The sequence below is a fragment of the Eulemur rufifrons genome, chromosome 28, assembly GCF_041146395.1.
Source record: "Eulemur rufifrons isolate Redbay chromosome 28, OSU_ERuf_1, whole genome shotgun sequence".
NCBI lineage: Eukaryota > Metazoa > Chordata > Mammalia > Primates > Lemuridae > Eulemur > Eulemur rufifrons.
Window position 1 is genome coordinate 19,349,571 of NC_091010.1, and position 18,093 is coordinate 19,367,663.

Genomic DNA, 18,093 nt, shown 5'->3' on the forward strand with positions numbered 1-18,093 from the left:
TGGGGACATCCTCTGGGCTCTGGCAGCCCACACCAAGCCACCTCCGAGGACGCAGCTTCACTCCACCTGGAGTCCTGCCCGCTGTGACAGGACGCTCTCCTCACTCAGTGTGATGGGAACCAGAAGGAAGACACTTTCTCCCGTGTGGGTGGAGTTGGATGGAGGGGGTGGCGAGTGGAGGTCACGTGCACTCCGAGGACAGTCGTGGACTTCTGCAGATTTGAGACCTCTGTCTTAGCTCCCAGGGGCTCTTCCCCTTCCTCCTTGTCCAGCTGCTCTGGGATCTGGCTGGATAAGGAGTCTGTATGTGGATGCCTGGAGCTTTTCTGTCTTTTTAGATTGTCACAACAACCTCTATGAGATGTACAGAAAGTAAATAAATCCTCATTTGGTATTTCAATCAACTGAGGTTGAGAGGGTTGCATGGATTGTCAAAATCGCCCAGATTTCCTCTATTCCAGCTTAAATCCTCTGCCATAATCTTCCCAAGGTTAGAGGGATGTGGGTATTCCATTTGTACCCAGAGACAAAGGCATGCCCAAATTAGTTTATGAATTTATATATATTTCAAGGTCACTTCTAATTACAGAAATCTAGGGGTCAGCTCAGCAACATGAAGGGAGTGGGAACTGAGGCTTTTCTTCTCTAATGCAGTGAGCACACTAAATAAATATGTGTTTGCAGTATATACATATACATACACACATATGTATTATGTATTTACACACAGGCATATATATTACATTAGTACCTTGCCAATAAATGTCATTTCATTTTTAAAAAAAAAATAACACAATAAATCTATTTCTATTACCTAGAAATGACATCCAATTTGTCTTAAAATTCACCACTCATTTTTATTTTAATTTTCACCAACACAGCTCTCTTTGCCCTGAACACTTTGAACACTATCTTGTGTGACTTCCAAACTCCAGAGAAACGTATCATGCTTGAGGCTTTGGGGAGAGGGAGATCAGCTTTCCCTATTCGGCCACCTCAAAGGATTGAAACTGGCAGGTGGCAGCAACTGTCTCTAAAGAAACATGCTCAGAAACACACACACACAAACGCACACACATTCTCTCACTTTGCACAAATAAGATCACACTGTAGATACTCTTCTGCAATTAGTGTTTTCGCACATATATCTCAGATATTTTTTTCAAATTAACACATAAGGATATAATTGTAACTGTAGCATTTCCTTGGGGTTTTCTTATTTTTAACTTTGGTAATGTACTCTTTACTCTTTCTTTAATTTTTTTTCTTTTTTGAGACAGAGTCTTGCTCTGTTGCCCAGGCTAGAGTGCCGTGGTGTCAGCCTAGCTCACAGCAACCTCAAATTCCTGGGCTAAAGCAATCCCTCTGCCTCAGCCTCTCGAGTAGCTGGGACTACAGACATGTGCCACCATGCCTGGCTAATTTTTTCTATATATATTTTTAGTTGTCCAGCTAATTTCTTTCTATTTTTAGTAGAAACAGGATCTTGCTCTTGCTCAGGCTGGTCTCAAACCCCTGACCTCAAGTGATCCTCCCGCCTCAGCCTCCCAGAGTGCTAGGATTACAGGTGTGAGTCACCGTGCCCAGCCTACTCTTTCTTTAATTTAAAAATTAAAAAAATTTTTAATTGACACATAAAAATCATATATATTTATGGAGTATAAACAATATTTTGATACATGTGTACAATATGCATTGATCAAATCAGGATCATTAACAATTAGCATATCATCTACTCAAACATTTATCATTTCTTTGTGTTGGGAACATCCAAAATCCTCTCTTCTAGCTATTTGAAAATATACAATAAATTATTGTTGACTGTAGTCACCCTACAGTGTTAGAGAAAAATAGAACTTATTTCTCCTATCCAGCTGTAATTTTTTTTTTTTTTTTTTTTTGAGACAGAGTCTCACTCTGTTGCCTGGGGTAGAGTGAGTGCCGTGGCGTCAGCCTAGTTCACAGCAACCTCAAACTCCTGGGCTTAAGCAATCCTCCTGCCTCAGCCTCCCGAGTAGCTGGGACTACAGGCATGCGCCACCATGCCTGGCTAATTTTTTCTATATATATTTTTGATTGGCCAGATAATTTCTTTCTATTTTTAGTAGAGACAGGGTCTTGCTCTTGCTCAGGCTGGCCAGCTGTAATTTTTTAAATTTTTTTACTAAACTCTTCCCATTCCTCCTCCCCAGCCTCTAGTAACCACTGTTCTAATTGCTACTTCTATGAGATCAACTTTGTTAGCTTTCACATATATGAATGAGAGCACATAGTATTTATCTTTCTGTGCCTGGCTTATTTCACTTAACATAATGACTCATCCATGTTGTCTCAGATGACAGAATTTTATTCTCTTTTATGGCTGAATAGTATTCCGTGGTGCATATATACCACATCTTCTTCATTCATTCATCTGTTATTGGACACCTAGGTTGAGTCCATATCTTGGCTATTGTGAATAGTGCTGCAATAAACACGAGCGTGCAGATGTTTCTTTGATATACTGATTTTATTTCCTTTGGATAAATGCCCAGTGGTGGAATTACTGGGTAATATGGTAGTTCTAGTTTTGGTTTTTTGAGGGACCTCCATACTATTCTCCCGGGTGGCTGAACTAGTTCATGTTCCTCCCAGTGGTGTAGAAGAGTTCCCTGTTTTCCATATCCTCACCAGCACTTGTTATTTTTTATCTTTTTAATAATGATCATCCTAACTGGAGTCAGATGGCATCTCATTGTGGTTTTGATTTTCATTTCTCTGGTGATTAGTGATGTTGAGCACTTTTTCATATATTTGTCAGCCATTTGTATGTCTTCTTTTGAGAAATGTCTGTTCAGATCATTTGCCCATTTTTAAACTGGATTGTTTATTTTTTGCTGTCAAGATATTTGAGTTCCTTGTATATTCAGGATATTAATCCCTTGTCAGATGAGTAGTTTGCAAATGTTTTCTCCCATTCTGCAGGTTGTGTCTTCACTCTATTGTTTCCTTTGCTGTGCAGAAGATTTTTAGTTTGATATAATTCCATTTGTCTATTCTTGCTTTGGTTGCCTGTGCTCTTGAGGTCTTCTTCATAAAATCTTTTCCTAGACCAATGTCCTGAAGCATTTCCCCTACATTTTCTTCTAGTAGTTTTATAATCATGGGTCTTATGTTTAAGTCTTTACTCCATTTTGAGTTTATTTTTGTATATGCTGAGAGGTGGGGGTATTGTCTCATTCATCTGTGTAAGGATATCCAGTTTTCCCATCACCATTTATTGAATACACATCCTTTCCCCCAAATGTGCACTATTGGCACCTCTGTAAAAATCAGTTGGCTGTAAATATGTGGATTTATTTCTAGATTTTCTATTCTATTTCCTTGTTCTATCTGTCTGTTTTTATGCCAATACCATGCTGTTTTGCTTATTATAGCTTTGTAGTGTAGTTTGAAGTCATGTACTATGATGCCTCTGGTTCTTTTTGCATAGAACTGCTTTGGCTATTTGGTGTCTTTTGTGATTAATACAAATATTGGGATTGTTTTTTTTCTAGTCCTGTGGAAATGTCATTGGCATTTTAATAAGGATTGCATCAAATCTGTAGATCATTTGGGAAGTATGGTCATTTTAACAATATTAATTCTTCCAATCCATAAACATAAGAAGTCTTTCCAATTTTTTGTAACCTCTTCAATTTCTTTTATTAGTGTTTTATAGTTTTCATCATAGAGATCTTTCACCTCCTTGGTTAAATTTATTCCTAGGGATCTAATTTTTTGGTAGCTATTGTAAATGATATTGCTTTCTCAATTTTTTTTCAGCTATTTTTTTATTGGTATATAGAAATGCTACTGATTTTTGTGTATTGATTTTGTATCCTGCAACTTTACTGAATTTGTTTATTAGTTCTAAGAGTTTTTGGTGGAGGTTTTAGGATTTTCTATTTGTAAGATCCTGTTGTCTGCAAGCTGGGACAATTTGACTTCCTCCTTTCCAATGTGGAAATAAAAGACGCCTTTTATTTTTTTCTCTTGACTAATTGCTCTGGCTTGGACTTCCAGTACCATCTTGAATAAGAATGATGAAAATTGGCATCCTTGTCTTGTTCCAGTTCTTAGAGGAAAAGCTTTCAACTTTTCCCCCATTCAGTATAATGTTAGCTGTGGGTTTGCCATATATGGCCTTTATTGTGTTGAATTATGTTCCTTCTGCACCTAATTTGTTGAGAGTTTTCATCAGGAAGGGATGTTGAATTTTGTTGAATACTTTTTCTGCATCTATTGAGCTAATCACATGGGTTTTATCCTTCATTCTATTCATGTAATGCCTCACATTTATTGATTTGCATTCATTGAACCATCCTTGTATCCCTGGGAAAAATAGTACTTAATCATGGTGCATCATGTTTTTGATGTGCTGTTGGATTTGGTTAGCTAGTATTTTGTTGAGAATTTTTGTACCTATGTTCATTAGGGATATTGGCTTGTAGTTTTCTGTTTTTGTTCTGTCCTTGTCTGGTTTTGGTCAGGGTAATGCTGGCCTTATGGAATGAGTTTGAAAGAACTCCTTCCCCTTAACTTTTTGGAATAGTTTGAGAATAATTGGTGTTATGTCTTCTTGAAAAGTTTGGTAGAATTCAGCAGTGAAGCCATCTGGTCCTGGACTTTTCTTTGCTGGGAGACTTTTTGTTGCAGGGTCAATCTTGGTCCTTATTGGTCTATTCAGTTTTTCTATATCTTCCTAGTTCAATCTTAGTAAGTTGTGTGTGTCTAGGAATTTATCCATTATCTCCAGGTTTTTCAATTTGTTGGCATATAGCTATTCATAATAGTGTCTAACAATCCTTTGTATTTCTGTGATGTCAGTTGTAAAGTCTCCTTTTCATTTCTGATTTTATTTACTTGGATCTATTTTCTTTTTCTTAGTCTAGCTGATGGTTTGTAGATTTGTTTATTTTTTCAAAAAAACAACTTTTCATTCCATTGATCTGTTGATTGGATTGGAGTTCATTCCATTGGCTGTACTGTTTGTTTAAGTCTCTATTTTGTTTATTTCTGCTCTGATCTTTATTATCTCTTTCTTTATACTAATTTTGGATTTTTTTCTTGCTTTTCTAGTTTCTTGAGGTGCATTATTAGGTTGTTTATTTGAAATCTTTCTACTTTTTTAATGGAGGTATTTAATGCTATAAATTTCCCTCTTAGTACTGCTTTTTTCTGTATCCTATAGGTTTTGGTATATTGTGTTTCTATTTTCAAATGTCTCAAGACATTTTTAAATATCCATCTTAATTTCTTCATTGAATCATTGGTTGTTCTAAAGCATGTTGTTTAATTTCAATGCATTTGTACAATCAATAATTATCATTATTGATTTCTAATTTTCATTTGTTGCAGCTTTTTTTTGTGGCCTAACATATGGTCTATCCTAGAGAATACTCCATATGCTGCTGAGAAGAATGTAAATTCTTCAGCTATTGGTTGAAATGTTCTGTAAATGTCTGTTAGGTCCATTTGGTTGATAGCACAGTTTAAATCTAATTTTTCTTTGTTAGTGTTCTGTCTAGATCATCTGTCCAATGCTGAGAGTGGAATGTTGAAGTCCCCAACTATACTGTATTGGAGTCTATCTCTATCTTTATACATCATATTTGCATTATATATCTGGGTACTCCAGTATTGGGTGCATACATATTTACAATTGTTATATCCACTTGCTGAATTAGATCCCTTTAATATTATATATAAACTTCTTTGTCTCTTTTTACAACTCTTGACTTAAAGTCTATTTTATCTATGTATAGCTACGCCTGCTCACTTTTGGTTTCTGTTTGCATGGATTATTTTTTTCTATTCCTTCACTTTCAGTCTATGTGCGTCTTTAAAGGTTAAGTAAATTTCTTTCAGGCAGCGTATAGTTGGATCTTTTTTTTTTTTTAATTCGTCCATCTAGCCTACATCTTTTAATTGGGAAATTTAATCTGTTTACATTCAAGATTATTACTGGTAAGTGAGGATTACTCCTGTTATTCTGTTAAATTGTTTTCTGGCTATTTTGTGTATCCTTTGTTTTTTTCCTCCCTCTCTTATTGTTTATCTTTGTGGTTTGGTGGTTTTCTATAATAATAAGATTTAGATCCTATCTCTCTTTCATTTGTGTTTCTGCTGTCCCAATGAGTTTTATACTTTTGCATATTTTTATGATAGTAGGTATCATCCTTTCACTTCCAGATATTAGACTCTCTTAAGCATTTCTTGTAATACCAGTCAGGTGGAGATGAATTCCCTCAGCCTCAGTCTTTGCTTGTCTGGTAAAGACTTTATTTCTCCTTCGTTTCTGAAGGATAGTTTTGCTGGACATAGTATTCTTGATTGACATTTTTTTTTTTCTTTCAGCACTTTGAAAATATCTCATTCTCTTCTGGCCTGTAAAGTTCCTGTTAAGAAATCTACTGTTAGTCTAATGGGAATTTCTTTATATGTGACATGATGGTTTTATCTTGCTGTTTTTAGAATTCTTTGTCTTTTACTTTTGATGGTTTGACTGTAGTGCCTCAGAGAGGACCTTTCTGGGTTGAATCTATCCAAACTCCAGGGAAACACACCATGCTTTAGGCTTTCAGGGGAGGGAGACAGCTTCTTCATTCTGCTACCTTGAAGTATTGAAACTGGCATGTGGCAGCAACTGTCTCCAAAGAAATACATTAAGAAACACTGGCCGGGCGCGGTGGCTCACGCCTGTAATCCTAGCTCTCTGGGAGGCCGAGGTGGGCGGATCGTTTGAGCTCAGGAGTTCGAGACCAGCCTGAGCAAGAGCGAGACCCCATCTCTACTAAAAATAGAAAGAAATTATAGACAGCTAAATATATATATAGAAAAAATTAGCCAGGAATGGTGGCACATGCCTGAAGTCCCAGCTACTCGGGAGGCTGAGGCAGGAGGATTGCTTGAGCCCAGGAGTTTGAGGTTGCTGTGAGCTAGGCTGACGCCATGGCACTCACTCTAGCCTGGGCAACAGAGTGAGACTCTGTCTCAAAAAAAAAAAAAAAAAAGAAACACACAGACACAGATACACAGGCACACACACATTCTTTTACTTTGCACAAATAAGGTCATAGTCTTCTGCAATTAGTATTTTCTCTTACAAACTTCAGACATCTTTTCCCATATGGATCACATACGGATCTAATTGTACTGTAGTCTTTTCTTGGGGTTTGTTTTTAATTTGAGTAATGTATTCTTTGCTCTCTTTTAATTTTTAAAAAAATTTTTGCACTTTAACACATTGTAACACAAAAAAGAATAAAATATATGTTTATGTCTCCATAAGTTATCACAAATTAAAAACCCATAAAACCATCAACCAGTTAAGAAGTAAACTTTGCCAACACTTCAGAGACTCTCGTATGCATCCTCTCAGTCTCTGCACCCTCTTCCTTCCCCATAGGAACCCATTATTCTGAACTCTATTGCCATCAATTAGTTATCCACTATGGTGCTGATAGACAATTGTTATTTCCTGGCATGTATAATGTCACTGTGAATGCCATGAGACAATCCAGCATATGCTCTTGTAGTCACCAGAAGGAGTCCCAGGGGTTCCTCAAATGCCCGATGGGAATTCCTGACCAAGACATCAAGGGCCCTTCCAGGGGCTCCATCTCCCTTCTCTTAAACTCCAACTATCCCAACCCTGCAATGATCCAGACATCAGGATCCTGTGTGGAAAAAGGGTTATGCCCTAATCCACGCTGACTCAGTCATCACCCAGCACATCTGGGACCTACGTGAGCCCTGGGCCTTCACAGCACTCACTTGCTGCAGGCTCCTTTCTCTCCCTCTCCCCGACTCGTCCTTTGCTCTCATCTCTTTCATCAAGACTATTTCTCCCAGGAAGATCATGAGCTCCCAGGGCAAGACAAAACAAAAAGAAATCATCTGTCAAGAGTATCTAACTCACTGGGTAAAGAGACAATAACTACGGCAACTCAGGCAGGGCTCCTGGCAGAGTGACCGGTGTGGGTAAAAACTCAGTCCATGCTGAGAATGTCCACACCTACAGGGTGACAGTCCCTGGCTCCCCGCACGCCAGTCCAGCACCCAACCTCTGATGACAGGAAGCAAGTGTTCCCTGGCTTGTGAGCCCTGGGGGGAGTTCACACCGTGCACCTGCAAAACTCCCAGCTCTAGAGTCTTCTGAAACCACCCCCTGGTGTGTTACTGTTGCTTTTGAGTTGACTGAATCCGGAGGACCTGTTGGGTGGGTGCTGGAGTCATCATTCACTGACCTAGGAGGAACTGACTCTGAGCAAATAAAGACTCCAGCTTCGATAAAAACTAATCTAAAACAACTTTGACCAAAATGATCATGGTTATCTGAGGGGTGGTGTTAACATAAAAAATTGCAAATATGAATATAAACATACAAAACTGGATACCTCACATATGGCCTGAACTAAAGGAACTCAGCTCCCTGCAAACCTCGCTCAGGTTTCCTCCTCTGCTTGAGCTGGGACTCTAACTCCAAGCCACATGGCCACGCAATCCTGCTTGAGACCTGAAGGGACACATGGGACATGGGCTTCACACTGCCCAAAGCCACAAGCCAGGAGCCAGGCCTGGAGGGACCTTTAGGGAGGACCTTTGGGGCCTGCCAGAGAACAACTATGGCAAGTGAGCACTGCAGGGACACTTACCACTAGCCACATCTGCTCCCACCACAAAGCCTTGTCCAGGGAACCCGACAGTACTGTCCTTAGGGCTGTGCCCACTGCCATGGCTCCATCTGCCCAGAGCCCTGCAGACATCCACAGGATAAAAAGGAATCTGCGTGAAATGGTATGTGGCAAAATTCCTGGTCCTAGGAGCAGCAGGGGTGCGGAAGACAGGACAACACAGAGCACAAGGCCAGGCGGCCCTTCCCTGTAGGGTCCTCTAGGAGCACACAGGCCACCTGAAGACACTCGTTCCAGGTGCATATGAGCCAGGGACGGGAGCACCGGGCTAACCCGCAGAGACTCACCGGTCATGAGCACTGATGTGAGGAAGCAAGAGTCCTGCAGAGAGCCGTTCCACACCCTTCCATGTCCTGCCCAGGAGTAATGGAGAGTGCACTGGTGGCCTTGCTGCACCTGTCATGGGGTCCGCACCCTGATACATGTCCACTGTGGTCCAGGTGGACAGGTCAGTCCTGAACAGGGAATTATAGAGCCCTGAGAGGTGAGAGGCTATGCATGGCAGGGACATAGGCTGGTGTCCTCGAGCAAAAGGGCCTTGATGGCCCCATGCAAGGGTTGGTTTCCAAGCCTGTAACCCTTCTCCAAATGAGAAGTATTTCTGATCCAAAAAGAACTGTTCCCAGGATGGCAGAGCCTGATGCTATCCACCCCTTCTCTCTACCACCAGAGTGGTGGCCAGCCACCTTTTTCCCTCAAACAGCAAAGACAACAGCCATGACACGCCAAGGCAGGACAGCGGAAAGACAGAGAATGTGCGCAAGCACACACAGACACACCCCCCAAATTTCAGCCCATGTACAACTGGGCTCTGCTCCTCATCAATAATGATGACCTTGCAATAGGCCTCAGTTCTTACACCTGTATAATGGGCATAAAGACAGCTAGCTCCTAGCTGACTGACGTTGGCTGCCTACACTGCATGGAATAACATTTGTATGCATTATCCATTCCCCCTAAGAAAAGTACTCCCCTAATAAAGGAAATAAATGGAGCACTCCCTGGGACACGAGGGAACACAGGTACACCAAGGCCCCAGGAATCCTGGTCAGACTGGCACAGGAACATCTGTCTCAATGGGACTGTCCTGTTTCAGAGAGATGGGATGCTGGGGAAGGAGCTTTGATCTCTTGGGGGCTCTGAATGGCCTCCCCGTGGCCGGGGATGGGGGCCACTGAGCCCTTGTTCCCCATGGGAACACACAGAGCTCCCAAGAGGGAGCCCCGCCTCTGTCCACAGGCAATGTGTGGGTCAGCTCTCCCCTCTGCTGGCTGCAAGAAAAACTGCAGCCAGCCAAGGGGCTGTGCAGACATGCTCATGCATTCCACATCCGGGAGGCTACTTCGTGTCCCGTGCCATGATAGGACAGGAGGCACGATTTTAATCCTCTGAGTCTCCCAGGCTGCAGCCATGTGAATTCTCTCCTACTGCTCCTGATTCTGATAGTAGAGTCTTTCCTCTGTGTGACTCCCTTTGTCAGGGCTCTTCTGGCTAAGTGTCCCATCCCTGTTTGTCCACAGAGGCCAGCTGAGTGCTGTGTCCTGGAGAAGCCTGATGTGAACCACTATGCATCCCCGAGTGCCTGCTAGGTGCTAGGCACTAGCTGTACTCTGTATGTTTACTGCATCCCTCCCAGGCTCCCTGCAAGGCAGGGTCGCTCTTCCTCTGTTCAGGTGTCCCTGAAGACCCCAGTGCATGCTCTGCCCACAATGGCCACAGCTGTGGATCAGGCTGTGCTCAGGCTCAGCCCGGCCTGTCACTCTGCAAGGTGAACCCAGTCAGGCTTCGTGCCAGGACTGCTCACTGGGTCACCTTGGGGCTCAGCCTTGCTCTCTGCCCACAGGTGCCCACACCCAGCCCTGGACATGCTTGATCCTGGCTTAGCCAGGCTGCTGGGAACAGCACCTTCCACACCCCAACCCAGAGTCTCTAGGCTGCAGATACCCCAGAGCTTGGCACAGGCTGCCCTGAGGCCCTGAGAATATGAATTTTATGGATGGTAGTGACACTGGGGCAGGCTCTTCATCCCAGATGAAGAGTCTGAGGGCCCCAGTGGCACAGATCTCCTAAGGTGGAGCAGAACTGAAGAATTCCAGCCTCTGTAGACCTTCTGCCACCCTGAGTAGCTGAGCTCAGTCCAGCCCTGGCCAGGACCCTGACAGCCAGAGGGCAGCAGCCCTACTGGGCCCAGACCAGGAGCTACCTCCTCTGCATGAGGTACCTCACCACGGCCAAGCCATATTTTTACATTTCTGGAGCCTGACAAATCACCTTCACTGTTGTCTTACCAGCAAGCAACACAGATGCATTGGCAGAGAGGAAGTGTTCTGATATTCTAGATGTCTCTGGTGGCTGAGCTGCTCCCAGATAATAGCATAGTTTAGGAAATAGTGGACTGTGTCATCAAATTAAAATTAACTCCTTATGTTTTCTAGAAATTATAAGAATAATTTAAATATTTACTATTTACTAAATTTTATCACTATTTACTAAATTTTATCCATAAGTTTATATTATATTGAGGTGTAATTTGAGTAAAAGTAAAATACATATTAAAAAAGTTTTTTGTTTTTTTTTTAACTAAAAACAAGTATAGACAATAAATTATACAGGGCCTCATGGTGATTAGGGATTTGGACTAGCAGGTCATGTGGAGGCTCACTGAAGCCAGGAGGTAGCTCATTTCCATTTCCTGGGTGGGGGTGTCTAGCCCTTGAGGAAGGACCAGAAGACAGTGACCCCTTCACGGAAGCCAGCTGAATAGTTCACCCAGGCTTCCTGGAGAAGGGGGCGGGAGGCGGGGTGGTTCCTCGCCATGAACTCCAAATTTGGGTCACTGGAAACATGGGCTTTGAGAACGGAGGAGAGGGGCAGAGGAAAGCCTAACATCCCCTAGGATAGAGTATGAAGGGAAGCGTGAGGCCATTTGGTTTCAGGGAAGGCTGCATCCCATGCCCAGGGGTCAGAGGGCAAATGCTCCATGTGGATCATTAGGTGCGTAAGGACCCACGTTTAGAAGCTCAGGGTTAATCTCTGTTTCCATATTCCTTGGCTCAGGTCTGCAGTTCCTGTCTGGAGATGATGAGGCTTCTTGTTGCTCCCAACCAACCATCGTGAGCTTTTAGTTCAAGGGGCAGAATTTGGCTCTGGGAAGAAGAAATCATTCCCTCCAGGTTTCCTTTAAGAGCCTTGAATCGCTTTCTGTAGATCTGCCCTGGGCAGATCACAAGTGAGACCTGCCCAGGGCACTAGGTACTCCTGGGCTTTTGTCTCATCTATCCCAGGGTGAAGCTTGACAAGGGCTTTCCATCCCACCACACTCATGCTGAACTGCGGCAGCACGTCCCCATCTCTCTGCACAGAAAGGATGGAAAACAACAGTCCATGCAAATGGAAATCAAAAGAAAGCTGGTAAAGCCGTTCTCATATCAGATAACATAGACTTCAAATCAAAGTAAAGAAAGACAAAGATGGTCATTATATAATGGTAAGGGGAACCATTCAACAAGAAGACATAACAATTCTAAATATTTACACACCTAACACAGGTGCACCCAGATTCATAAAACACATCCTGCTTGATCTAAACAAAATGATAAACAGCAGCACTACAATAGCTGGGGACTTCAACACCCCTCTGACAGAACAGGACAGATCCTCCAAAGAGAAAATAAACAAAGAAAGAATGGACTTAAACTGAACTGTAGAACAAATGGGAGTAACAGACATTTATAGAACATTCTACCCCCAAAACACTGAATATACATTCTTTTCATCAGCTCGTGGAACATTCTCTAAGACTGATCACATCCTAGGCCACAAAACATGTCTCAAAAAATTTAAAAAAAAAATAGAAATTATACCATGCATCTTCTCAGACCACAGTGGAATAAAATTAGAAATCAACTCCAACAGAAACACTCATCCACACACCACGTCATGGAAACTAAACAACCTACTGCTGATTGATAGTTGTGTCAAGGAGGAAATTAAGAAGACAATCAAAAGATTCCTCAAACTAAGTGATAAAGGGGACACAAGTTATCAAAATCTGTGGGATACAACTAAAGCAGTCCTGAGAGGAAAATTCATAGCCCTAAATACCTACATCTAAAAGACAGAAAGATCACAAACGAACAATTTAATGAATCATCTCAAGAAAGTGGAAAAGGAAGAGCAAACCAATCCCAAACTCAGCAGAATAAAAGAAATAATCAATATCAGAGCAGAGCTAAATGAAATTGATAACAAAAGAATTATACACAAGATTAATGAAACAAAAAGTTGATTCTTTGAAAAGATAAACAAAATTGAGAGGTCTCTCACTAGATTAACCAGAAGCAGAAAAGAAAGGACTCTACTAAGCTCAATCAGAAATGAAAAAGGATAAATCACAACTGATACCATGGAAATAAAGGAAAATATCATCTCTGAATACTATAAAAATCTCTGTACACATAAACTTGAAAACATCAAGGAAATGGACAAATTCTTGGAAGCACCCAGACTCCCTCAGTTCAATCAGGAAGAAATAGAATTCCTGAACAGACCAATATCAAGTATTGAAATTGAAGCAGCAATAAAAAATTTTCCAACAAAAAAAGTCCCAGACCAGATGGTGATGGTTTCACAACCAAACTTTACCAGACCTTCAAAGAAGAACTTGTACCTATACTGTAGAAATTATTCCATAACATCAAGAAGGAAGGAATCCTCCCCAACTCATTTTACAAAGCCAACATCACCCTTGATATTAAAACCAGGAAAGGACAAACAAGAAAAGAAAATTACAGACCAATATCTCTTACGAATATAGATGTAAAAATTCTCAATAAAATCCTAGTGAACGAAATTCAGTTGCACATAAAAAAAAAAAAAAATCCACCATGACCTAAGTGGGCTTCATACCAGACATGCAAGGATGGTTCAACATATGCAAATCTATAAGTGTAATTCACCACATAAATAGAAGCGACAACAAAGACTACATGATCCTCTCAATAGTCACAGAAAAAGCATTTGACAATATCCAGCACCATTTTATAATAACACTTAACAAAATAGGCATAAATGGGACTTATCTCAAATTATAAAAGCCATACATGACAAACCCACAGCCACCATCATACTGAACAGGGAAAAATTGACAGCATTTACGCTTAGAACTGGAATCAGACAAGGTTTTGCACTATTACAACTTCTATTCAACATAGTGCTGGAAGTCCTAGCCAAAGGAATCAGACAAGAGATGGAAATCAAGAGTATCCAAATGGGGAAAGAAGAGGTCAAACTATCACTCTTTGTGGATGATATGATCTTATATTTAGAAAACCCCTGGGTTGGGCGTGGTGGGTCATGCCTGTAATCCCAGCGCTCTGGGAGGCCGAGGCGGGCGGATTGTTTGAGCTCAGGAGTTCAAGACCAGCCTGAGCAAGAGTGAGACCCCATCTCTACTAAAAATAGAAAGAAATTATATGGACAGCTAAAATATACATAGAAAAATTAGCTGGGCATGGTGGCGCATACCTGTAGTCCCAGCTACTTGGGAGGCTGAGGCAGAAGGATCGCTTGAGCCCAGGAGTTTGAGGTTGCTGTGAGCTAGGCTGACACCACAGCACTCTAGCCTGGGCAACAGAGTGAGACTCTGTCTCAAAAAAGAAAGAAAGAAAGAAAGAAAGAAAACCCCAAAGACTCTGCCAAGAGACTCCTGGAATTGATAAACAAATTCAGCAAAGTTTCAGGTTACTAAATCAATGTACACAAATCAGTAGCATTCACATACGCCACCAACAATCTGAGAATCAAATCAAAGACTCAATACTTTTCACAATAGCAACAAGGAAAATAAAATACCTAGAAATATATTTAACTAAGGAGGTTGAGACCTCTTAACTAAGGAAAGACCGCTACAGGGAGAACTACGAAACACTCAGGAAGGAAATTGCAGAGGATGTAAACAGATGGAAAAACATATCATGTTCATAGATCAGCAGAATCAACATTGTTAAAATGTCTATATTTCCCAAAGTGATCTACAGATTCAATGCAATCCCCATTAAAATACCAACATCATTTTTTGCAGATCGAGGAAAAATAGTTCTTCATTTCATATGGAACTAGAAAAGACCCAGAATAGCCAAAGCAACCTTAAGCAATAAGAACAAATTGGGAGGCATAGCTTTACTAGACTTCAAGCTATACTACAAAGCTATAGTAACCAAAAAAACATGGTACTGGCACAAAAACAGAGACACAGACCAATGGATCAGAACAGAGAACCCTAATATAAAACCATCCTCATATTGCTATCTGGTCTTTGACAAAGCAGACAAAAACATACACTGGGGAAAAGAATCCCTATTCAATAAATGGAGCTGGGAAAATTAGATAGCCACATGTATAAGGCTGCAACAGGATCTGCACCTCTCACCACTCACAAAAATAAATTCACCATGGATAACAGACTTAAACCTAAGGAATGAAACTGTAAAAATTCTAGAAGAAAATGTTGGAAAAACTCCTCTAGATATTGGCCCAAGGCAAAGAATTTATGAAGAAGATCCCAAAGGCAATCACAACAACAACAAAAATTAACAAATGGGACTTCATTAAATTAAAAAGCTTCTGTATAGCCAAGGAAATAGTCAATTGAGTGAATAGACAACCTATAGAATGGGAGGAAATATTTGCATGCTATATATCCAATAAAGGGATAATAACCAGAATCTACAAAGAACTCAAAAAAATCAGTAAGAAAAAAATCTAACAATCTCATACAAAAGTGGACAAAAGACATTAACAAAAGCTTTTCAAGGCCGGGCGCGGTGGCTCACGCCTGTAATCCTAGCACTCTGGGAGGCCGAGGTGGGCGGATCGTTTGAGCTCAGGAGTTCCAGACCAGCCTGAGCAAGAGCGAGACCCCATCTCTACTAAAAATAGAAAGAAATTATATAGACAGCTAAAAATATATATAGAAAAAATTAGCCGGGCATGGTGGTGCATGCCTGTAGTCCCAGCTACTCGGGAGGCTGAGACAGGAGGATCGCTTGAGCTCAGGAGTTTGAGGTTGCTGTGAGGTAGGCTGACGCCACGGCACTCACTCTAGCCTGGGCAACAGAGTGAGACTCTGTCTCAAAAAAAAAAAAAAAAAACAAAAAAAAAAAACAAAAGCTTTTCAAAAGAACACAGACTAATGGCCAATAAATATATGAAAAAATGCTCAAAGTCTCTAATCACCAGGAAAGTGTAAATTAAAACCACAATGAGATATCACTAACTTCAGTGAGAATGGCTTTTATCAAAAAGTCCCAAAAGAACAGATGTAAAGAGAAGGGAACACTTACACTGTTGGTGGGAGGGCAAACTAGTACAACCTCTATAGAAAATAGTATGGAGATACCTCAAAGAACCAAAAGTAGACCTACCATTTGATCCAGCAATCCCTCTACTGGGTATTTACCCAAAGGAAAAAAAATCATTTTATCAAAAAGACACCTGCATTAGAATGTTTATTGCAGCACAATTCACAATCGCAAAGATGTGGAATCAACACAAGTGCCCATGAATACATGAGTGGATTAATAAAATGTGGTATATGTATACTGTGGAGTACTTACTACTCAGCCATAAAAAATGGTGAACTAATACCTTTTGTAACAACCTTGATGGAACTAGAGACCTTTCTTCTAAGCAAAGTATCAAGAATGGAAAAACAAATACCACATGTACTATTCAATTGGAACTAATTGATCAACACCCATGTGCACAAATGGTAGTAAAACTCAATGGAAACCAAGTGTGTGGGAAGGAGGAGGAGGGGATGGGTAAATTCACACCTAATGGGTACAACGCACACTATCTTGGTGATGGGCACACATATAACTGTAAATCAAACTGCACAAAAATAAATCATGTAAAAAACGTTTGTACCCCCGTAATATTCTGAAATAATTAGAAAAAATGCTGAGTGACCATTGTATATAAGTTTTCATAGTCACAGTGCTACACTCTTAAAAAAATAACTGTTAAATGATTGGAATTTACATCTCTGGGCACCTGAGCCTGGCAACACCTACTGGAGGGCAAGCAGAATCCTCGTATCTTGCAGAACCTCTTTGCTAAGAGGAGCTCAGGAGGCAGGAGGGATGGACACACCTACAACTCATTCTCTGATGTGCCCAGTGCTGCATCGGGCACCTGCTCTGTGCTGGGCCCTGCACTGGAGCCAGGTGTGAGATGCACACAAAGCAGACAAGGCCAGACCTTGGGAGTGCCAGGTCCTACAGGGGCAACAGGCTAAACAGGCAGGCACTGACATCCATAAAGAAGGCCAGCCTGCAAAGGGCAATTTTGTGTGACGACAGGTGTGTTGGTAAATTTGATTGTGGTAACCCTTGGACAATGTATACATATATCAAATCATCATGTCATACACCTTGAATATACACTATTTTTATTTGTCAAGTATACCTCAATGAAGCTGGAAAAAGAAAATTTTTCTTACTTGGGTTGACATATTTTCTTTAGTGTATGAGCTATAGAATTATTGCCATAACATCCTTATTAATAATAAAAATGTTTACTAAAAATAAAAGACTTACACAACCTTCACTATTTCAGTATCAGATAAAGATGGTGCCGGTTATAATTTATGGAGGATGTTTGAAGGCATCTTTCTGGACGTTGCCTTGGAAGCTGAGACTAAAAACATTCAGAGGAACCGCATGCGGAGAACAGAAGGGAGGTGGGTATGGCGGGAATTGAGTGAGGGGGGCGGGCTCCAAGGGTTAAACAAGGAATTATATCCATTGGCACATTTTGTTAAACACTGGGTGAGAAATGAAAAACGGAATGGAGCCGAAAAGAGAAGTTATCAAGGAAGGGGCTTTTCAGAAACACAAATTTCACCCGAAACCTACAGGGTGCGATAAAGTACCCATGGCAGAATGACATGTTCAAAGGTCCTGAGGCAGGAATGAGCTTGGCCTATTTGGAGAAGCCATAGAAACCAGGCAGTCTGCAGTGTGGTGGCGCAGGGGGAGCAGAGTCTGCAATGAGGGCAGGGGAGGAGCCCCTGCACAGCCACGCGCGGCAGGGACAGGCAGGCACTTACTTTTAATTGCGCTTGGAATGTATGAGATGCACAAAAGGGTCGTGATTGGGGTGGGGAAAATGGTCATACTTACTTTTTAAAACGACTGTGCCATTTCCCACATCACCCACAACCTCCACGTGGTTGGATTCATGGGACACTCCTGGGCCTCATGTCATCTAACTCATCAGTACCATTTCATACAGTTGATCCCTCCCTCGTTCTAGAAACACTGTCTTCACTTGGCTTCCGAGGACACCCCGTCCTGGGTTTCCTCCCGCCCCA